This window comes from Magallana gigas, chromosome 10 (assembly GCF_963853765.1).
Source record: "Magallana gigas chromosome 10, xbMagGiga1.1, whole genome shotgun sequence".
Lineage (NCBI taxonomy): Eukaryota > Metazoa > Mollusca > Bivalvia > Ostreida > Ostreidae > Magallana > Magallana gigas.
In genome coordinates, this window is record NC_088862.1 from 1,235,503 (window position 1) to 1,261,150 (window position 25,648).

General features: G+C 32.9%; 1 long non-coding RNA gene across 1 annotated transcript in view; it reads right to left on the reverse strand.

Annotated features, from left to right (window-relative positions):
- Window positions 1-488: 488 nt before the first annotated feature.
- The window catches only part of LOC117686577 (uncharacterized), a 36,793-nt gene continuing 11,633 nt past the window's right edge, over window positions 489-25,648 (reverse strand). Inside the window, exons 2-4 of the long non-coding RNA XR_010710504.1 lie at window positions 23,451-23,556; window positions 8,345-8,479; window positions 489-3,034 (exon numbers count right to left, since the gene is read on the reverse strand). This is a non-coding gene — a long non-coding RNA (uncharacterized lncRNA). The remainder of the gene's footprint in view (window positions 3,035-8,344; window positions 8,480-23,450; window positions 23,557-25,648) is intronic.

A 25,648-nucleotide genomic window follows, 5' to 3' on the forward strand; every position in this document is an offset into this window, starting at 1 on the left:
GTCTTATGTCACTTCCGGTTATCAATTGATGCATTCAAGCAGACTTTTTTTTAACTTAGATTTTTTAAAACATTTTACTTAGTGTAATGAACAGTAATGTACCGTAGGTAAATGTACTAAACATATCTACTTTTAATTTCATTAGTCCGTTTCCGGTCCTGAGACAAAATCCTTTCCTCAACGAGATACTATAACTAACAAAAACATGAACATACAAACTTTGAGGAGTGACAAAACAATGTATGAAGATATGTTTACTATTTTCTGAATGATCCGGCGTAACTTCCGGTCGTCACAGAAAGTACTTAAAAATTGACACCTAGTCTTTTATTTTGTTTAACTTAGAAATAATGTCTTTGGAATTCCTTTACGAACAAGAGTTACTTTTAATTTCATTTAACACTACCGGTTCCTCAAACTCACCTGACTGATATATCTCAACTTTGCTTCCAGGGCAAAAAGAAAACAAAAACAATTCATTAATAAAAGAATAATTAATTTTATTCAGCAATTCACAATTTGTTGACTATATGGCATTATTTGTTATAAACAATTGGGCATTTGTGTATGAAAAAAATCCAAAAATACATTATTAAGTTGTGAAAATTTTTGAATAAAAATTTTTAAACAATAAATGAAACAAATGAAAAATAACAATATCATGCTGTCACGGTTAATCTAACAATACAATACGTCGTGAAGTTTTTCAAAGAAAATAAACCTGCATATTTTAAAATTGTACAACTTTCCTCAGGTGTTATATAATTTTTCCAAAGAGATGGGTTATGTGTTACTTTTTTGTATTTCTATACGCTGGTCATTGACACTGTCTTTACAATGATATGAACAATGTCCACACGTGTGGACAAGCAACTGACAAACATGTATTTCCTTGGGTATTCTGATTTAAAAAGGTTCAATGTCCATCACGTTGACAAAATAATCAATCATGGGATTGTAAATTGGTGTATATGAGTGACCCAAAATATTCCTGAACATTTATGTCCCATGAACATAATAATTAATTCAACAACAATACACATCAACTAACAAAGTAATCAGTCACTGAGTCTGTTTTCCTTCCTGTGAGTGTTTCCGAGTGAAAAATGATAATTTAATTGGCAGTGAAAATACTTTGGTTATTTTCCCTTTCACCAATTCCAACTATATTTCTTTCACGAGTATGTGTATTTTGATTAAAAATCCTCCAAATTTTATGGGAGCATTACTTAGGACAGACTATGGATAATGTTTAAAAATAACATAAAACTTAACAAGATATCTGTGAGCCAATGCTCACTAGTGATACCCCCGCTCTGATGTGAATATGCAAAATAAGCAAAGTCGACATTTAACAGAAGCTGGCATCCGATTGGTACAGAAATATAAAATTTCAAGCATCTGCGATAAATAGCTGCTGAGAAATCTGAGACGAAAATTTGTTTGAAAATTTTGGCTAAAATAAACAAAGTACTCATTTAACAGGAAGTTGATGTCCGATTGGTACAAAAATATATCCCATGATATGGCATGCCTTAACAAACACTGTGTAAAAATTTCAAGCATCTGCGATAAACAGTTGCTCAGTATTCTTTGAAAAAAATTTGTTTGAAAATTTTTGCTAAAAATAAACAAAGTCGTCATTTAACAGAAAGTTGACGTCTTTTTGGTACAAAAATATATCCCATGATATGGCAGGCCTATACAAATACTGTGTAAAAATTTCAAGCATCTGCGATCAACAGTTGCTGAGAAATCTTTGACAAAAATTTGTTTGAAAATTTTTGCTAAAAATAAACAAAGTCGTCATTTAACAGAAAATTGACGTCCGATTGGTACAAAAATATATTCCACGCTATTGCATGCCTTAACAAACACTTTGTAAAAATTTCAAGCATCTGCGATTAATAGTTGCTGAGATAAATGCGACAGAAATTGTTGTTACGGACAGACAGACAGACACACAAGGGTAAAACAGTATACCCCCTCTCCTTCAGAGCGGGGGTATAAAAAGCATACTTTGCATTCTTATGAATTAATCTATAGTATCCAAAATCATTGCATGAATTTTTGCACATAAATTGTCATTGAAGAATACAACTACATGTACCTGTATAATGACAAAGTTATAGATTATTAATTTCAAATACACATAATAAAAGGCACCCTTCTTACTCAAGTAAATATTGTCTTTATCTTCTAAATATCATAATGATAATGATACAATCTTTCATTTTTCATGAATGAGAACATATGGACACATATCTAGCTACATATTATCTTCACATCACATCTTATATAATCACATCACATTATTTTGTCTGAATAAGAGGGACTAAAAGGCCAACTGTAGATGCAATGACGTTTAAGCATTATTGAGGCCAAGTCCACACACAACTAGGGTAGGAAGAAAAATACATGCAATGGGGAAATATCTGAAAAAAAAAATGATTCAAATTTGGCTTTTCTTCAAGTTGGTCAAAATCGGAGGGAGCAAAGAGCCCTTCTCCTACTGCATTCTGCATCTATCTTAACAAAACCACCAACTCTTTGTAATGTACAAAATAAATTTGGCTGGAGTCATAAACAGTTTATTAAATCTAAACCAAAAATCTATATTGAAAAAAAAACCATTCGCACAGGAACACTTAATCTATACTTGAATATGCATATCTATATATTATGTCCTTATTGAGTAATTTGATGGAAGTACATTAAAGGTCTCTGAGAGGAGTTGCAATGTAAAGGAAAGGACTTAGCATTACTTTACATGTATGAAATAGAAAGAGATGTTTCAATGGAAATATTGAATGTCATTCACATAAAAGTTTTAAATAGTTATGCAGTCCAGTAATGCATTTTCCGTAGCCGGTATTAAATGTTAACATTAGGGTTCATAGCTCTCGCTGTAATTTTCGTTCACCAACAAGGGACCCCTTGAATAAAAGCTCATCAAATTGTCTCTCTCTGGTAAAAATTTCATGGTGTGAAGTCAGATCCGTTTTCTGGCAAAATGTGTCTGTATTGAAAAACTCTGAAAATAAAGGTATAAGTAGAAAATTTCACAGTTTTGGAAAGGGTGTACATAAAACAATTTGAATTCTTTCCTTCAAATCATAATTCAATTTTGACACTTGCTTTTAAACTTTGATATGTGTCAAGCATTCCGATCAAAAATGTCACATTAAATGTATATACACTCTGCAACTACAAAAGCTATTTTGCTGAATGGCACTACTTTGTCCTACAGTTCTAAAAACAACTAGAGGTACTGTGAGCAAGCTCACAATTGATACCCCCCGCTAAGATGAAAATCATAATGCGTGTATTTTTCCAATTATAAAAAATATTGGATGAATCTATTTCACCGTCCATTTTCTATAAATAACAACTGGTCTATTTTTTTTTAAACTGCTGGTCATAAGCAATATTTGTGTGAAGTAAGAACATTCAATGCTTCTCCATAAGAAAGATAATGACCGGACACGAATTTTGCACTTTTTCTGCCAGTGACCTTGACCTTGCCCAAATGGCCTTGGGTCAAAGTCATGGCACACCCTTTTGTCCTAAGCAATATTTGTGTGAAGTAAGAACATTCAATGCTTCTCCATAAGAAAGATAATGACCGGACACGAATTTTGCACTATTTTTCCCAACGACCTTGACCTTGCCCAAATGACCTTGGATCAAGGTCATGACACACCCTTAGGTCATAAGCAATCTTTGTGTGAATTAACAACTTCCAATAATTCTCCATAAGAAAGATATGGACCGGACACAAATTTTGCACTTTTTTTGCCAGTTACCTTGACCTTGCCCAAATGACCTTGGGTCAAGGTCATGACACACCCTTAGGTCATAGGCAATCTTTGTGTGAAGTAAGAAGTTCCAATAATTCTCCATAAGAAAGATATGAATCGGACACGAATTTTGTATTTTTCCTGCCAGTGACCTTGACCTTGCCCAAATGACCTTGGGTCAAGGTCATGATACACCCTTAGGTCATAAGCAATCTTTGTGTGAAGTAAGAACTTCCAGTGTTTCTCCATAAGAAAGATATGGACCGGACACGAATTTTGTATTTTTTCTGCCAGTTACCTTGACCTTGCCCGAATGACCTTGGGTCAAGGTCATGACACACCCTTAGGTCATAAGCAATCTTTGTGTGAAGTATGAACTTCCAATGTTTCTCCATAAGAAAGATATGGACCGGACACGATTGCACAGACAGACGGACAGACGGACGGACAGACGGACAAGGTGATTCCTATATACCCCCCCAAACTTCGTTTGCGGGAGGTATAATTAGATGGATATACCCAATATGAAACAGTCATTGTGGTTATTTACAATTCTAAGCTTATATTTTCACTCTATTCACAATACAGAGCCATGATTTCAAATCTGGAAAAATTCAATACATTATAATGGATTTTGCAGCATCCATGATTCTTGAAGAAACAGTGAAGTCAAAATTTACATAAACAACATCTAGTTCATTGGCACTCGATCTTCTTCATATCCCATATATTGAGAAAACTTTCATCTCAAGGATTAACACAAATGTAAAACATAAACATTCAATATTTTACCAAATTTATTTTATTCATATTCTTATAAAAAAGCTCAATGATGTTTTAAACTTTGATTTGCAGAATTTTTTTTTTTTAAGTTCCCAAATAGAATAGTTTTCAAATACCTTGAAAAAGGTAAAATAAAAAAAGTACCTCTGTAAGTGTAATATTAACAAAACTTTTAATTCAACCTAATTTCAGAATAAATGCACCATAATTTTACCCCTTAAAGATATGGTCATAGGGAAAAGTAAATTGCTAATAAGGAGGGTTTTTTTACTCTTGTATATGGTTACCGTAGTAACAAATTTAACAAAAGTTATGAAGAGACATATCCTATGGAAATTCTACGGTCAAAATATAAAACAACAAAAAATATACACGTTGATATATGTATAATCAATATCTGCATGTCAAATACTGGGTATTTAGTTTTCTACAGATTCCTTCTTTTAAACTTGGATGAATGTAATTAGATATCATTGTTACAAAAATAAATTTTACTTATATTAAGTGTCTCATTGTTGAGTTTTAATCTTTTATGCAGTTCCATTTCAATTAACATAGTACATGTATATAAAATGAAACGTTTTGGATTTAATTCTACATGTATCAAATACTATCCCCACAATTTGCATTTTCATGTCACAAGCACCAAATATTTAAAGCTCTCAGAGAGAGAGAGAGAGAGAGAGAGAGAGAGAGAGAGAGAGAGAGAGAGAACTGCATTTTTATGCATTACACATTTCTGTAACCTAAAGACCAACCCCCCTCAAACATTGAATATCAACCCCCGTATGCATCGCCAACTAGCTAATATATCTTTGTTTTAATAGTAAAAATATGACAATAACAAACCGTCAATAATGAATATAATAAATAGATATGAAAAGATAAATAGATAAATTACCTGTAAATATCTACTTAAAATAATTGCAGATAATTTCAAACAAAGATTGGTTTTATGCATTAAGGTCTAAGCAACATGATAGGCTTTGACTTGTAAAAGTGTGAATACATATACATACATATACATAGTTCTGTCACATGCACGACAGATTTTTTTATGCAGAGTCAAGGTAAAGTTTTAACATCAACCATTTAAAGACTGCCATAACTTTAATACTAATGCATGATGTTGAAAAAGTTCATTCAGTTATTGATATACAGTAACATACATTTCACTCCGACAAAAAGTGATTGGGATGAAGGTTAATTAAATGATTTGTTCAACATTTGTTTAAAATCATGATTGGTTCTGAAAATAAAAATGACAGAATATTTTATTTGTAATGATTTCCAGCATTAAAGTACTATCTGTCATATATTAAAATTTGATAGTTTATTTGTTAGTTTATTGATTATCATGACAAATCTATTTACATTGTAATTAAAACATTTATTCATTGAAGTTTATTATTCTGATATTTTTATCAATCTGACTTTTCTGCAAAGTTGCATCTAGATGTCATGAGCAGAATTTTAAACATGACAATCATGTGTCAAACTGTACACAGAGATCATAAAATCTAGTAAGAATCCTCAATTCAATGCTGTTACATGATATTGTGTAAAATATGATTTGTATAGAAGATTTGTGTGAAAAATTATTCTTTAAACAATTCATTAAAGTATTTCTTGAATTGATCCAAAAAGTGGCACTACCTGCATATTAATTACGGAAGAAAACAAATGAGCCTTACTTTTTGGGAGCTGATTTTAATCAACTCTCGTATGCAGTTACTCTGGCAAACCGAGAGTGAACCAGTGTTTGGACCTAAGCACAAATCATCACTGCTGACAAGACTTAGTTCTTGAAATCAAAGTAATGTATGCTGTTCAAAGCATTGTTTTTTAAGGAAACTTATCAATAAACACTTGAAAATAGTCAGATTTTATATAATATGAACAGCTAAGATATTTTTATAGTCTCATGTATTCCTACGCCAGAGTTTAATATAGCCACATTTAACCAAACGCTCCGCTGTCTCTGTAAATCTCCGACAAGCAGAAAGACTCTCTTGCTTGTCGAAGATTAATGGAGACAGCCGAGCGTCTGGTTGAACGAGACTAGAGTTCGATATCAATAGTGCTTCGATCCATAAAATCTTTAGAATTGCTTCGATTACTTATACATAGTTTGAAATCTTTCTTGAAATATTACACAACATGATTCATATGGGGTTTCTCGAAATTCTTGTCAGAAAAGTCTAAAATTCATATATATAATAAAAAAGTGCGTAATTCAAATACAGACTAGAAACTAATTGCCATGCAAGATAAGTTGATTTTAAAATTAATGATAATCAGTAAAATCAACTCCTGTCAGTACTTCAGTACTTTGATAATTCTTTACTAGAAATTAACCTCTTTTTCAAATAATTAAGGAAGCTGACTTCTTGCAGTTTTCATTTCACATGTTTATGCACATTCTAGTAAAATACAATGTGTCTATACCTTTTATTAATTTTTTCCGACATCATTTCTAAAATTGAACACAATAAACGAAGATAGATAAAAATATTAAGAATTTTTAACTAAAGGAATTCTTTCCTTACAAACATTTTTTTATTTTTTATGGTAGAAGAGTGTTGCCATTAAGCTTTCATGACGTTAATATAAAATGAGGCTTTGTAGGAGATAACATTTCAAAACCTAAAAATTGTACCCAGTTAAAATTTTATACACATAATAATGCTTTTTGGGGTTATTTCGCTTAATTTTTTAATGAATGCACTACCTCAATCTACATTTGTAATACCCCAAATTTATAGCAAAATTTGGTGCAATTTTACATTTTGAGATAGCTGCCACTAAGCACCAGATTGTAGAATTTAGTATTTTTTTTATATGCGAGTTAAAAACTGATGTGAACTTATGACATATTTCTATTTGAGAAAAATTGCTACAGAAGTATTTTTAAAATTTGATTAGAAGAGCGTAAAATGACAATTTATTATACATTTTTATAGGTAAATATACCTGCATTTTGAGAAGGTTTCCCCAAAAATTCCAGATGGTCAATTTTCTCAAAACTTTGCAAATAACCTATAATTGGCATTAATTACACATGGTTGAAAAATAAGGAGTTTTCTTTCATTCAAGTTTAATGTCAAAAACAAAATACCAAACCCATTCAGAAATTTTTTTCAAGTCATTTTTTTTAAGAAAGAGGCGCTGTACTGTATCTTTAAGTATTTCTTGGAAAGACATAAATTATGTCAATCTTTTTTTGATTAACCATAAAATGTACATTTTTACACTAACTTTGGGTAATATAGAGCAAAGACCTACTCATGTGAAAATATTTTATTTTGAGTAAATTAACTTTTTTGTCCATTTTTTGTCAACAGCAAATTATTTAATTCTTTTATCTTAGATTTTTTGCAAATTGATATAAAAGAAAACTTTGTCATCATGGAGATGTATCATCTTCATTAATTAAAATTCGTAAATTATAATAAGCATTTGGCTCACTTCATTTGCCCATATTCTGATGTTTCTTTCATTGACAACTTAAGAAAGATTTCTTTGTTTAAAGTATGAAACTGAGATTTCTTAACTTCAAATATTGACATATATTGAATGCATTAAAGAAGATGTATATACCGGTACATGTATACGCTGTACAGATATGTAATACATACAAGGAATAGAACCTATATTATTTACTTTTCTGTTTAAATTATATTGCAAATACAGTTTCTTAAAGTTCCAGCAATTTAAATTGTAAATCAATTCATTATTAAGAATTTTTGTGGCATTATTACCTTCAAATTGTAGACATTTTCCATTTTTCAGCTCTTCAACTGAAGTACATTTCCCATATTCTTTAATATGCATATTTCATGTACTGCTAGGATTTCAGTAGGCATTGAGAATCTAATCCATGTCTCAATGAACATCTGTCAAAACAACAATGAAAAATATAAGTACATATGTATAACTGATATGTAAACACAGTATCAATTTGATTCTCATTATCTCATGAATTTAGCACTGCACTCTTCTATTTAGAAAATCACTAATAAAGATATTATATTTGTCCTCTGAACATTGTTATGACATAGGAATTAAGTATGAAAAATTCTTTCAAATTGAAAAGGCAACAAATTTTTTATTATCGAAGAAGAGGTAATCTTTTGAAAACTAAGGCTTCCATATAAAGAAAGTATCTACGGTAATAATAGATCAACATCCTGTAAATTCATTTTTTATCAGGCAAAACTAAAAACTATCCTTGTTTAAAAAAATTTGAACTCAAAATCAATTTGAACCTTTTTATTTAGTTCTAACATGAATTTCAATAGCTTCATGATAACTGAAATAAAATGACACTTTGTGTACACATATTTTTAGAGGGTCAGTTACATATACATGATCTAATATTGTTCCACCCTCTGTTGTGTAAAAATGCACTAATTGCATAAATCCCATTGTTTCTAAGAAACTCTGTATGGGTCCTTGCATTTTGGCATCTTCATTCATGTCACCTATAATAACCAAGTTGCAATAACGTCTCTTATAAAAATTCACCACCTTTTGTAATGTATTAAGAAAATTGTTAACAGGCAGTAAACTTGGCCGGTAGAGTGTAATGATCGCAATGTCCTCCTGATGTATTTCTATAGTTATTCCCTCTATGTTCTTGTATTCCAAAGCATTGATCAAGATTGTCTCTTTTGTTTTTTTATTGTACACTCCAACCCCACCTCCTTTTGCTTTCCTCAGTCTTGTCATCAGATCTTCACTATCATCATAACACTGGTTACGTACAACATGGTGAAAATCAAAGCCTGAAATTTCAATATCTTGAATGTCCTCCTCTTCTTTCAACCATGTTTCAGTTAAACAAACAAAATCTGCTTTCATTAATCTGTTGTCACAATTTATCTCCTGAAAGTGTCCTCTCAAACTCTGAACATTGAACAAAAGAATTGTTTTGTAATTTCCATATTTTGTTACATTGCATTTCCAGTCTTCATCTAAAATGTATCTCTCCATACTATTAAGAGCTAATTTCACATCTAAATCCGCATATATTTTTTTCTGTAAGACACTTTCATCATTAGTCTCAATGAATAGACCATCTTTTGAAGTTACGCGACTGATTGCTACGTATGCTTGCCCAGGAGAAAAAGTGCGATCTAAATTGACAACAACACTTTTGGTAGTCATGCCCTGAACTTTATGTGCTGTACATGCCCACGAGAGTTTCAGTGGAAATTGATGTCTGACAACACTCTTCACATTTTTTTCATTTATCTCTTCTTCCACTCTTTTAATTGGGACCACATTCCCATTGGGAGTCATCTTCCCTTGGATTTTACCAATATTTGCACTATCAAAGATGACTTCAACTACTTCTACTGCATTTACAGGCTGTTTGCTTTTAAACACAAAATTTGCAATATATCCCATTGCACCATTCACTAGTCCATCCTCAACACTTACATTACGTGTTAACATTACTCGTGCATTCACAGCTAAAAGTAATGAAGCAGAGAGGCCATCAGCTCGGGAACTAGTCAAAGGTTTGTCACGTAAAGCTAATTTTCCTGTTGTCTTGTCTTTCTGATAATCATCAGCTTGCACTTCTATTAATTGTTCACAATTCCTATGCAACATTTTGAGATTGTATTCATTTGCTTCTTGGTTTGTAGAATACACATGTAAAACATCATCTGGTCCTTCTCTAATGCATTCTTGAAGTGTTGACAAAGCATCATCTGATAGAAATTCTTCAGATGTCCTAATGCGCAGTGAATTCAAAACAGTTGCAAACGCTTTATCTTCTCGTTGTCGCATAATTTCATCCAACTCGACAATTTTAAAAAAATCAAGCCAGTAATCAATTGGATATGAACCATTTTCTTTATACAACCTCTCATCTTTTCGTTGTTTGACAGGTGGAAGTTGGTAGAAATCTCCAACTGCTATCACAGATACACCACCAAAAGGTTTTTTACATTTTTTGATTTGGACAAGTCGTTCATGAATATAAAACAGTAGCCTTTTGTACACCATGGAAACCTCATCAATCACTAAAATCTGCAAATACTCTAATCTTGTTCTTATTCCACATAAACTTTGTTCCTTCAAGGGTTGATATGGTATTGGTAAAGCTTTTGATAAAGAGAAAACATGATGAATGGTATTTCCTCCAATATTGAATGCTGCTGTTCCTGTAAAAGCTGTCAAAATCACAGATATTGCATTTGGGGAAGGCAAAGTTTTTTCAAAGAGACGAGATGCTTCATAGTGTATTGTCTTTATCAGATGGCTTTTTCCTGTCCCTGCTCCTCCAGTTATAAAAATGTGCATAGGTTCTATATTCTCTCCAGACACTTTTTTAATACACCATTCATGAACAGCATAAAAAATCTGCTTCTGTTTCTCATTCAAACTGCGCAGTAAGGGAAGCATCTCTTTTCTAGTGTTTTGGGTTTCTCTCAAATGATAAACAATGTCTTCAGAACCACTAATTTCAACTTCATGTGTTACTTCTGATTCTGTATTCTCTGTTTCCTTTGACTTTGATTTTTCATTCAAACATTCTCTTCGATTTAATTCTGATTCTGGACATAAATTTGCCCATGCATCTTCTGGTTCACCAAGCATTTCTAAAGCATCCTGAGCATTTTCAATATCATCCTCATTCTTTGAGAAGTAATTATGATTGCTATCCACAATGCTTTTCACTCTTTCTAAATCTCTGTTTGAATTCACTTTGACATATCCATTTTCATAAAAAGTCTGGTACAAATCAAATCCAGGTGGTTTCAATTGATTCAGATTGCGGTATGGAAGGAAAAGTTGTAGGCGACACTGATAAAATTTTTCAGGTGCATTGTCACGACTAAACCTTGGGTAACGTACAACAGCTGGTTTCCCTCTGCTCCTCTTTTGAATGTAACCCTTTCCATTTCTCAATTCATATACACCATCCTTTTGGCCCTTTGGAATCTCAGATTTACTAAGTACTCTGTATTCTGAACAGAATTCAGCAAGACACATTTTATGGAAAAGATTCAACTGAGGTCGGTTTTCATACCTTTCCACAATATTTGTCATCCATAAACTTTTTTCTTCATCATCATCATCATCCGTAATCACATCATTTTCACCAATTTTGACTTTCTTGTTGTTTGTTATTTGTCGAAGAGGCTTACTCAGTCGAGTTGGATTTTCTCCCACAGGAATGAAATTGACTTTTCTTGAACTCTCCTTCATTTTAAGATTGCACACCCTGTAAACTGCTTCCTGTGCACTAACTTCTCTATGATTGAGATAAGCTGACCCTACTCTCTTGATGGTGTCATGTGCACTCAAATTCCCCTCTGCTGCTTCTATTTTAGTTTGCTTAAGTAACATTCCCATTTCCCTTTCTGATTTTGAAATATATGAGATAATATAGACAATGCAACTGAAAGGGTCCAATACATATTGTATGTCCATGTTAGCATCCCAGCTTTTGAGGAGGCATGGATTATATTGATTTGTCCACATTTCTGTTGGATTTCTTCTCAAAATACAGGTGGTTTTAGAGGCCAATACTCTATGTGCTTTTTCATATAAATCCTGTGATAGCTGCATGTTGCTGAATATTTCCTCTGTTGTTCTACACATATTAGCTTCATTAGTTACTTCATTCCATACCTTTAACAAAATCTCCTTTGCCTGTGGACAACTTAATTCATTACCTGAATCATCCAAATTTTGTTCCAGTTGTCTTGAAATGAATGAACGCTCAGATGGTGGTCTAGGAAAATTGAACCTACACTCTGTTCCTTTTTTTCTACACGATTTTGAGTGACTTTTGCTATGTTGTTGTACTCCCAGTACAGTTTGTCGAAGTTCTTGGTCAGTGTCTTCTGATGGTAAAGCACATGTGATATGCCTATCAATAAATTGACAAATACTCTCCTCACTGTCTTCATCTAATTTTGGGGCATTCTCAACCCAGTACAAGCAATGCATATGAGGAGAACCTCTCTGCTGAAATTCAACTCTTACAAAATAATCTACAATATGTCCAATGGGTTTTGCTGGGGACATAATTACATTTTTCTGGAAAATATGGAACCTATGTTCAAACATCCTTCCAACTGTAACAGGATTGCTCCTCAAAATTTCACTTTTTTCAGTCCAATCTAAATCAGAGGGATTTCTGTTGTCATTCATTTGTAACATAATTGAACTCAATATTTCATTCCACCTGAATTCTGCAGCAGAAAAAGAACAGAACCATGTTGGAATTCCAAGTTGTCGAAGCATTGCAAAAAGATCTTTTTGTGCAGTTGACCAATAAGCAGGTGTTCCCCTAATTGGTTGCATAAATCGCAGGGCTTCATCACTCCTGAGCAGTTTTGCAAGTACAACAGGATTTTGTAACATTTCTGTAGTGACTGGTATCCCTCCATCAAGTTTTGATACAGACTTGCGAATTGAAATTTGTGTTTTTTCAATGACCTGATTCAATTCAGATAGATATTGACAAAAGAAAATGTAATTTGTATCCTTTGCAAACCTATTATCTGCATTCATCAATCTGTTGTTAAAATATCGAGAAAGTGTTATCCTTACATCTCGACTTTCATTCCATGAATATTTTCCAGTTGGAAATAAGTAGGGAAATGTCTTTGCTTCATTGCCCTCCTCTTGCAACATTCTTACTGGATTGTGTCCTTCACCAGGAGCTATATTATAAACATCATCAAAGTAGTGATCTAGGACTTCTTGTCCAATATCAACAGGTTGTAAACAAGTATCAGTAGCAATTTCTTCAATTTCATTGTTTTGTTCTTCAACTATTTCTTCATTGTCAAAAACTTCTGGCTGACTGAACAACATACTCTGGTCATTATCTTTCTCCCATGTTCTGTTGATTTCAACATCATGATACCACTGATTGTTTTCTTTCAGGTAATTGAGGGCTATTCTAATGTGATTTGGGTTTACAAACTGATATTCATAATATCCCTTGTAGGACAACTTTCGCTTGAGCTTAACTCGTAACAGAAGATTTTCATTTCCATCCAAAGGCAAACTGCTTGTTTTCTTTATGTTTGATGGCACACATACAACAGGTCCATGTACATTTTGTTGGCCACCTTTTGGAAGCATTGTCACTTTCATGAAAGGTATATGTAAAGCAATAAGATGCTGCTCAAGAGTATTTAAGCTATTGAGTTCTTGTGGAATATCTTCCAAACACATTTTGTTAAAGGCTGCTTCAGCAGGAACATTTCCATTGAGAATTTTTCTATGGCATGTAAAACAAATCCAGGTACGTGATTTGGGACAATTCTCAAAACACCCAGATGTACAGCTATGAACATATTTCTTATCAATGCACAAATTTGCAACCTGAGCTGCTTTAATACTTTTTTCATACATTTCAAGTGAACATCCTTGTATCTGGTTTTCAAACAAAAGACGATGGCAGCAGCAACATGTGTATTCCGCTCCATGTCTAATGCAATTTTTAAATGATTTTACCACCTCATCAGTATTTTCAAGCATTTTGTGCAGCGCATTTCTTTGTTTTTTCACAGAAACTTTTTTCTGTATCTTTGTTTCTGGATTGGAATGATATTTAACTTTACCAGCTGTTTTTACATTTTCTTTATGTTGTTCATCTGTTTTATACTTCTGTACACTTCTTTGTTTGACTTCCTCTTTGAACGACTGATCTGTTTTATATTTCTGTCTGCTTCTTTCCTTGACTTCTTCTCTGTGTAGCTTGTTTGTTTCATACTTATTTTTGCTTTTTTCTTTCATCTTTTCTTTGTGCAGCTGGTCGGTTTTATATCGTTGAACACCGATTTGTATTAAATTGTCACGATAGTGTTCATCATTTCTGTATCTTTTCTTTGCATCTACAATGCATTTTCTTTTGAAATCTAAGTCCGTCTTGTACTTCATGTTTTGCTTGTACAATTTATTTTCTTTAGCACTAACATCTGACTTTTGAACTTTGTTTCTTTCATTATGGAATGAAACAGATTCTCGTTGTTGTCTCTTTCGGTTTTTATCTGCAAATTTCCTACTGTTTTCCTTCAAACATGATAGTTTCTGTGATGTTGTTGCGGACACATTTTCTCCCAAACTAATAGACGTAACAACATTATAATGGTTCTGATTCTTATGATCCAAATAAATGCCTCCCAATGATGTCATGCTTTCCTGTGAATCTACCATTAACCCAGAAAAAGTAACCCATTTATTCTCCGAGTATGTATGAATTTCAGTTTTCAGTAAATGGGACAGTGCAAGAATCTCTATTTCCGTTGCCCATTTCCCATCCATGGTCATGCCTGATGTAGAAATGTGGTTCTCAATAGAAGTTTGACCTGGCCTTAAGAATGATGTGAAAAGCAACCCATTTTCCAACAGATGATGACATACTGCTAAACGTATCGTGCGATGATAGTCTTGCTTTCCTGTTAAACAGAACGAGATTGCTCTGAAGAAACAATTTCCATCTGGCTCAACTGGAACAGTGGTCATTGGCACTGTTATTTCCTGTCCATACTGATGTTGATTTTCACATTTCTGCATTGAATATGGTATTCTTAAGATTTCACAATGTGTTGTCTTTTGTTCGTTAGAAAGAGGTAAAAATCTAATCTGATGCTGCTCACTCCCAACAAATTCTACTTCATCATCATTATCTTTTACACCAGTACTACTTATACTGCATTGAAATATTGCAGGTTTCTTCAGTTGATATTTTTCATCCCCTATTTCCAATTGTTTTTCAATACCTTCTTCTATACCCAATGAAAGCTGTGTAATTGAGCATTGCACTCCAGTTATTTCACATTCAACTGCTTGAGAATAACCCATTGACATAGCAAGAGACAAGACATGATTACATACATCTTGTACCGATTCATACAATACTCGTGTACTTCTACCATTTACACATTGAAATCCTGCAGATGACCTTGAGTGGGAATCAAATGTAAACAATTTATAGTGGCATTTCCCAATCAAAAATGTATTTCCGCCAAAACACACAAAACAACCATCATTGTCATCAAGGGCTATTAGAAGTGCATCTAATATCTGATAGGCATTGAAGTCATCATAATTCAGTTCTACATTTGCCAAGTTAATCAGACTTGGTAAAGACTCATTTGCTTTAAACTCAAACATTCTACCAAAGCATTCAAAAAAGTGAGGCAATTCATTTACTAAAAGGTATCTGTTTGCAACTGTTGAACTAAACTGTAGATAGGAATACATCTCATCTCCTGTTGCCAATATCTTGTTCATATCTTCAGATTGCCATTGCTCACAATTCTTTAATTTATGATATGCCAATGCTGTTAAAGAATTTGCTACACACTGAGTTCCAGCATTTTCACCAAACATTGGATCCCCCTGATGAAATGAACCTTGCACAGACAAACTGACATTTTTTGAACATTTATCATCACTTTCTTTACCAGTAACTTGTGTAGTACTAGCTTTTCTATCACTATTCAGTTTATTTTCATTCATACATGTATTATCAATTTTTTCAACATGAAATTTCTCTCCTTTTGTGCTTTTTGTTTCACTTCTACCAATACATGCATTATAGTCCTCCACACGAATCTCTATACCATTTCCATCATATCTTTCTAACTTTTCTGTATATTTCTTTGATTTCTCTGAATATTTCTTTGATTCTTCAATATTTTTGTTAGTTTTCTCTATATCGCCTTTGTTTTCCTTAATATCCCTTTTGTTTTCCTTTATATCACCTTTGTTTTCCTTTACATTGCCTTTGTTTTTCTTTATATTGCCTTTGTTTTTCTTTATATTGCCTTTGTTTTCTTTTATATTGCCTTTGTTTTTCTTTATATTGTCTTTGTTATATTCCTCTACGTGCCTTTCATCTTTTTTTAATGCCTTGCTGACCTCTTCCCCCTTGGGAGGTATCAGCTGCGCCTGACCTGCTGAATCTGACATCATCCAGATGTCTGATTCAGGTACTCTCGGTGGAGTACAAACCCACGCTGGGGAGTCAGGGGATGCTACCTTGTCCTTTGGGACAATCAGACGACTTCCCCGAGGAGGTGACAACCTCGGGGCTGAGTGCATTCTCTCACAAGGAGAGGCCTGCACCCTGGCCATAGGTTTTTCCTTAACAGGAGGTAACCCATTAGAACCTTGCCCAGGAGAACCCAAGTCAGCAGGAGACTCTAATCTAATCTCATCTTGAGGGATATCATCCTGTCTCTGTTGCCTTTTCACCAACTTTTGTTTCTCTCGTTCCTTTCTTCCAGTCAAAGACTTTCTCTTTGGCATCTTTAATATTAAAAAAAAACACTTGAACATGTAACACAGCTACAAAAATCATTTAAAAAATGTCCTATTATGAATTAAGACATTACCAATTTTTTCTTAGCTCTATGGGCTACATTGCTCATCTGAGAGCACTTACTTTCATGACTGATCCATTAAAGTATTGCAATACTTTAATAAGTCAAATACAAAAGTATCTGTACTATTTAGCAGACAAGCATTTTGTAAATTCTCCCCCAATTTTACAAATTAAAATCCACTGAAGAGCCGATCAGGCGAAGCACTTTCGATTAAATTTGAGAAAAATGGAGTATTGTGTAATCGCCTGCTTAAATCCTTTTTCTGTATCGTTACCTATACCAAGGATTAATTCGTTTATATATAATCTAAGCAGATTTGAACAAGTACCAACCAACCTTATATTCTGGTGAACTTGCTGTATATTACTTATTTTTACATTTAAAAAAGACAAATCATTTAAAACTGTTAAAATTACATATTTTATGTTTACAATAATCCAAGTGACAAGCAATAAGTGCTTGCTATAATCATTTTGACGTCATCAAAAAGTTCATACACAATTACCGTTTTCACTTTTCTATAAGTTCATATAAGGAAACATTTTTTTTACTTGCAAATGTAACAAGAGGCCCATGGGGCCACATCGCTCACCTGAGCAACAATGGGCGTTCAAAAGATATTGTGCCATATGGTCCCTCGGTAGAAAAACAAAAAATAAATATTGTAAAGTATTCGAATTTTACACTTTTTTTGTATACATGTAATCTTTGACATTGTACCTTCATGAAATACTATTTTTTACCAGAATAAGAAAATTCTACGCAAGATATAAAACTTAACATTTGGTAGAGGTATACTGTTAAGTTGTTAACTTCCAAATCCCTATATTTTCGTTCTGCCCCCCCCCCCACTTTGTAAAGCGATCAAAATATATGAGTGCATATAGTTACATTTTTTTCATCAACTACTCACTACTTACTAGTTATTGTTTTAAAAAAAAATAATAGTTATTGTTTTTTATTTTAAAAACCCTACATGTATAGATGTGAAGAAGAAAATTGTACCTCAATGTGCTCAATTTCTCAAATTAAAAACATTCAAAAATTTTATTTGTCTTCTCCATTACAATTAAATGACTGTTATTTACTTCGCGTACAAACCAGGATAATTTTCCGCTGTGATATTCTTAGGAATAGCGATAATTACTTTATCCCCGCAACAGAAATGTGTCAGAAATATGGAAACTGTTTTAAAGATGTCGTTTTTATTTACTCGTGTCTGAAAAACTATCAAAATTGATGTAGATTTCACATTATTTATTGTATAAAGAGAGGGAGAGTAGATATATACAGAATACTGTGGAATCATTAAATTTCGTGGGGGCCAATTTTCGTGGATGACTTAAATTTTACAGATTCGTGGGGACGTAATTTCGTGTTTTCATATATATCTACAAAAGGGAATATGACTTTATTACCCTAACTCATCAATTCGTGAAGGATGTTATTTCGTGGATGAGAGGTACCCAAGAATTCCACGAAAAATGAGCCACCACGAAATCTAATGATTTCACAGTATCATTATTTTATTTTGTTTGTACAAGTATTTAACATACTCTAATTCATAGAGATTTTCTAATGTTCAACCAAAATTTCAGCGTCAATTGTAGAATTATAAGCAAGATACAGAGCTCACAGTTCGCCTAGGTTTGATTCATATTTTGTTCACATGAGTTTATTACATTCAGCTTATGATTTTTAACTTGGTATTTCCTATTCAGCATTTAAAATGGAAAAAAAGAATGGCCTAAGATTTTATATTCTTTTATTCACTCAATACCAGTTCACTGGTATTTGAGGTTCAAAATCAGTTTATACAAATGTACACAAACACAGTGAAGGATCACATGTACAGTAGGAGTAATAATGACGAAAAAATGTTAAGTTTACAATACAATAAGATGTTAAAGTTGGTTTCTGAACGAACAGACTTTGAAAATTTTCTCAATAAATATTGACAAATTTTTTACTTTTTTAATCATTAGTTTTTAAGATCTGTGTACAAACATAGAATTGTGAGCAAATCTCTGTATCTTGCTTATAATTTGAAGCTTAACACTCAAATATGGTTAGTTATTAGAAATTGAAAACAATTAAACACAAGAAACATTCACTATAACAAATAAAGAACACAATTTATTTTTTCGAAATGAATCATATAGATACATGTATATACCTACATATTTCCGTCAGCAATGTCAAACTTTATTTAAATTGAATAAACTCGAGAAAATGCCGAGCATCGCAACAAAACCTATTGCATTAATCTACCATTACGCAAAAGATAATGCCGATCGAATTACCGGTAGAATGAATTGTATTTCATTATTTTTTAATACATCAGATTTTGCTTAATTTGCGCAGGTAAACAGTTAACTGTTTGATTTACCAAAGTCTCTGTTTGATTTGATACGTAAAAATCACGAAATAATACAGACGATTGTTCCCAGGTTACAAGCAGAAATAATGAAAACGAAACGAAAATCGGAACAAGCTAACACCAACGTCATGTGTGAAAACTGTCAACGCATTGAAATATTTAGCCTCAATTTACTTCACAAAATCGGCAACGATATATTTTGCATGTTTCAAAAATTTCCCTTCATACGCGAACTGTTGCACAACAAGCAAATTCATCATAGTCAGATCGACCCTTTTTCTTATAATGTCATGGCTGCTTTAAACAAAGAACCTCGTTTTAGATGTATGGAATACGAGTCTAGGTAAAATGGGTATGCAAAATAAAAGCCAAGGCAGATCGACAATCGTCAATTCCAAATACGCATTATTTTGCAGCAATATTTACAGCGAATACAAATATACTAGTCCATCAAATATCCTGATATTTTAATGAGATTGGCAGATTAATATCTGCCAATCTTTGTTTTGCCCAGACCAAGTCTTGCCTACCCATTTTACCGGATGCCGGATTACCGGATGCCGAGCCCGAAGCTATTAAACTGATTGAAACACCCATTTCCTTTATTATTATTTTCGTAATAACTCAAATTTGACACAGAATTAGCACTTAATTTTTGCAATTTATATTTTCCTTCCCATAAGGATAATTTATGCTAAACTACGTTGAATTGGAATCAGTAGTTCTTGAGAAGAAGATTTTTAAAAATGCACCCCCCTTTTTCTACATTTTCAAGGTTTTCTCCGCTTTGAATACAGATCGGACTTTTATTTTTGCAATTTATATTCGCCCTCACATAAGGATGCTTTGTGCCAAATTTGGTTGAAATTGGATAAGCGGTTTTAGAGAAGAAGTTCAAAATGTAAAAAGTTTACAGACGGACAGATAGACGGACAGACAGACGGACGGACAGACGGACGACGGACAAAATGTGATCAGAATAGCTCACTTGAGCTTTCAGCTCAGGTGAGCTAAAAATGAAAATTTACAAACCAGGTCAATGTGCGGTCAGCTTGATACTGATAAGCTGCCCCATTATGGCCCCATCCTACCCCCGGGAGTCATGATTTTCACAACTTTGAATCTACACTACCTGAGGATGCTTCCACAAAAGTTTCAGCTTTCCTGGCTAGATGGTTCTTTAGAAGAAGATTTTTTAAGATTTAGTAAAAAATTTCAATGATTCCTAATTAACTCCCCTTGTAAAAGGGTGTGGTCCTTAATTTTCATAACTTTGAATTTTGAATTACATTTGTTGGTAGTTTCATTTCTAGGCCACAAAAAGGGGGAAAAATGACATAATAAGAATTTAAAGCAGTTACTGAAATAAAATTTTGCACGGAATTGATAATTTAGATGCTTAAATGACTATTTCTAACCAGTAAAATGTATATGTCTCATATTATATATCTTAGATCAAGGTTTACATATTCTATAAACTATTGAGGAAAATATTGTGATGCCTACTAATCATTAGACTTCAAGTGTTAAATAGTAACTTGAACTTTGCTTAAGGGTGCATTGTGCCAAGTTTGGTTGAAATTGGTCCAGCAGTTCTGGAGATGTTGAAAATGTCAAAAGTTTACGGACAGATGGACGGATGGACGGTCGGACAAACGGACAACAGACAAAAGGATGACAGACAAAATATGATCATAATAGCTTACTTCTTGTGCTTTAAGCTCAGGTGAGCTAAAAAGCAATTGCAAGACTGGATATTTAGAGGTGCTGGCAGGGATGAAAATCTTAACTTAGATTGATTATATCATAAATATACATGTACATATACATTGTCTTAATTCTGTCTGTTCCAGCTGACTGGAAAAAATTACAAACTTTTTATTTTATTTCAAACCAGGTATTTAGTGTGTATAGTGAATCTTATCATCTTTTCTAAATGTTGTTCTTTAGTTCAATTGCATTATAATTGTTATCACTGTCCCAAATAAGAATTTCAAATACAAGACTATCACCCCCACCCACCCCTTTTGAATACATACATGATTTATTAATATGGACATGGAGTTCTTAACACAATTTGCTCATGGTTCACAATGTATAGGAAGGGCTGTGCAATAATAACAGTATTCCAGTGCATTGGGGTATTGCGGTACGTGGACAAAACATATTATATTGCAATGCATTTTTTCAATTTCAAACACATGTTTCGTACATAAAGAGAAGTTTGCATATTTTTTAAGATTGGCCAGCAGTAGTACATCCAACACAGTAGATAAATGATAGTTAATCTAAGAAAGTTATAACAAAAAATCATTTTTATCAGTTTATACAAAACACTACGTTTGTAAAATCCATGCGGTCATTGACATTGCTCAATCCGCCAGAGTGTGTGGTTGTGCATGTGTGATGTTATAACATAACACAGGAATACATTCAACAATTATCAGGGATTTTTTAAATATGTGTGCCTGGATTTCAGTCTGTCTTGTTTAGTCGTTCATAGTATATTTCTTACCAGTGGAGTGGTTAATATTATTTTTGTCCAAAGCGTGTTTCTACAAGTCATTTGTCCAATGTAACGTGTTCAGGTGATTGAAATACCTGAATGCGGTGAAGCATGAATAGTGCTATCGAACTTATATAGGGGGTGTGTAGATATGCGCAGAACAATAGATATTGATAGTCAGAGATCAAAGGAAAAATACGTATTTATGAATTTAAGTCAGCTTCAACACCGCTGCAGATGTGTTCAGAATGTTTTCTTTATCGTTGCTAGGTATGTAATAAATCCAGAGGTGCTGGAATGAAAGTTAACGAGACTTCCCCGAGATTTGTTCAGTTTGTTCTGTGATGATAATTTGTTTAAAAATGTAACTCTAAAATTAACAGTCGTCATTTAACAGGAACTTCGAATCATATTGCTACGAAAATAAATCCTATCATATGGCATTACTAAACAAAGTGTGAGGTGAAGTTTCAAACATCTGCAGTTATTACGGTAATTGTGCAGAGAAAATATTACAGAAATTTACTACAGACAGCCACACAAAAAAGAAAAACAGTGCATCTTCTTCAGAGCAGAGATATATAGATTATCTAATGGTAATTTTCATATTGCATCCTATATTAGCCCGAGGTCATTGTGTATCAGCCCAAGAACCGTATTTTCCATCTCTAATAAACTTCCCTGGAATTTTAGCGCCAGCTGTTTGTATACCAAGTTGACGTCAACGTTCTATTTGACGTCATACTCAGAGATCAGAGTTGAATGATGCATACCGAACTCTACGTCATAATAGCCGATGATGAATGGAAAGGGGTGTAATATAACATCCGAAGATTGCCAGAGAAGGGTGTGATATAAATCTTGTATCACACCCCTAGGGTTTATATCACATGGGTAGGCAAAATTTCTGTTTATATCACACAGGGCGGAAATTCCGAAAATGGTATATTTTCAATAAGTAATACGATATGGGCTTTGTTCATATATATAACAAAAGATTGTGACCTCAGTACCATGATTATAACTAAATGGCTCACAGTAAAATTTTGAATGACCATTAGAAATGCCATACTAAAGTATAACTATTGTAAACACTAACAAGATATTTGTGAGCCAATGCTCTCTAGTAATTACCCCTGCTCTGATGTGAATATACAAAATAAGCAAAATCAACATTTAACAGGAAGGTGACTTCAAATGGGTACACAAATACCATGCCCAAAGAGAAAATGTGCCAAATTTGAAACATATCTTTGATTTATTCCAAAAAATTTGACTAAAATTTGATTGAAAATTTTTTTAAGCTAAAAATAAATAAAGTTGTCATTTAACAGGATATTGATGTCCAATTAGTACAAAAATGGATTCCACTATATGGCATGCAAAAACAAATAGTCTGTTAAAATTTCTAGCACCTGTGATGAATAGTTGCAGACTTATTTTTTGTTATAGACAGACAGAAAGATGGACAAACAGACACACAAGGGTAAAACAGTATACCCCCTTCTCCTTTGTAGAGAATTGCCAAAAATTGTAACCATGCCCCTTTTAGTACCATCTAAACAATGTTTTGCTAAAAATCTCTTAAAAATTGAATTGTCAGTGTTTACCTTATTACTGTTCACAGCTTCACAGCAACCTTGATTTTCTATACGTGTTCTCTTTGTTCTTGACAAGTACTCCTCCTGGGTTACAAGGCAGAAAAAGTGCTCTGCTCTAAAATTACAAAGCAAAACAAAGTTCTGAATATATATACATGTATATTCATATATATATATATATATAATAAAAATTAACAGAAAGCCGATACAAAATGAGTTTTGAATCGGCTTTCTGTTAATTTTTATTATTTATTACTTGTGTGGATTAACTTTACTCATTTTGGATTATATATATATATATATATATATATATATATATATATAAAACTCTCATAGAGAGAGAGAGAGAGAAAGAGAGAGAGAGAGCGAGAGAGAATGTCGATTATAATAACAATGTTGCTGACCACAAGAAATACCTTGTTAAAGCATATTGTGAACATTAAAAATTTACAAATAAAACTAGCCAAAATGTGTCAATCCCTCCTCTCAAATTTAAAATTCTGCCTTTTTGACCTTTTTTACTTCCTCTTGATCAGGCTTAATTTTCATATTAATCAATAATCATAAATGCAAGTACAACATTCTGCTGAATAGAGAAACTACAGGTGAATCTTGATAACTCAAAATTCAGGGGATCATGATTAAACTTTGAGAGATCAAGAGTTGAGAGATAAAAAGTAGTTTAAAAAATCCGGAATTTTTTGTTCCAGTCATTTTGGTTCTAAAATTATAGAGGCGGGAAGTTTAGGCCACATAAAATAAATTTTTAGATGTTCATCTCCGTCCCCCCTCTGAAAATGGCCCGCCCCAATGCATTTTTTATTATTTGGAAAAAAAAAATTGAGGAAAAAAAAAGCTGCCTAAACATGTGGATTACTGTTTGATTCCAGTTATGTTTGTTATAAGGATACAAATGTCTGCTTGAAACGTTAAGTCCAAATAAAACGGAATTAAAAGATTATAAGTGGGATTGTGTACTCATATTAGCATTAACAATTGAAAAGAAGAGAGCTGTTGTTATTTCTAGAACAAGAACAGTGATTCACTTGATGACAATCGAGAGACTATTGTTGTGAATTTGATAAAACTTTGATTATGAAATTAGGCCTAAGAAAAATCAAAGGCCGGAACGGCCACAAAGGCGTCGAACTGCCATTTAATTCTTTTATATACCGGTAGAATGATATCAATAATTTGAATTTCTGTTAATTTAATAGTCATATATCAAATAATTTTAGACATAGAATAGAGAAGTATATCAATTATGTTTTGTGCTGCTTTAAAAACAAAAATAAGTGTATTTTCTTATAAAATAGGTATTGGTGCTTTTACAATTCAATAACTCATTATGGTTACAAAATTCGAAGAAATTTCAAAGATCAAATAAATTATTTACTTTAAACAATTTTCACAGGTTCATGATTTGAATACATTAACAGTATGTCCCCAATTATAATAATAAAACATTCTTTTATTTATTTCAATTCCCGTTTGAAACAAGATTCCCTATGGTACAGTTGTTTACAAACAAATCCACAACACGTGCTATCTAAAATGCTCGACCAGACCAACTACATTATCGTGTTTATTTTTAGCAACAAAATCACTAGATACCTTTATCGCTTACATTTATTTTGGAGACCGTGCCCGATAACAAATAAATTTACATCGCAAATTTTATTTCTATCGGGCACGCTCTCCAATTAAAATGTAAGCGATAAACTAAAATAATATTTAGTGGATTTTTACACCTGATTGTATTCATCCGCCATTTCTTGATTAAGCAAATTTATACTTAGGCAATGAGTTGTCAATAACCAGGTAGGCAATGGTTTTTTGTACACAATTTAGTTTAATAAATGGAATAAAAATCCTGTAATACGTTTAATACTTTAAGGAACTTGTTTCTTATGCGCATTTGAAAGGCGGTGCAGTGCATGAATTTGGACGATTGCCAATCCAGACGATCGCTAGAAGGCTGTCGAGCATTAGCTCGACGCTTTAAAATATTGCTGTTTCCGCTTTCTCGACACCCTAGCTAAAACAGCCAACTCAAAACTTTTTTGTAAGGATCTTTGACTGAAGATCATTTAGTCTGGTTTGAAATAAAGTTTACTCAAAATTTAGGTCACAAAAAAGCTTGTAGAAGTCTCTTTAACTCAAACATTTTATTTTAAAATGGATGGATGTCTTCACACTATCAGATA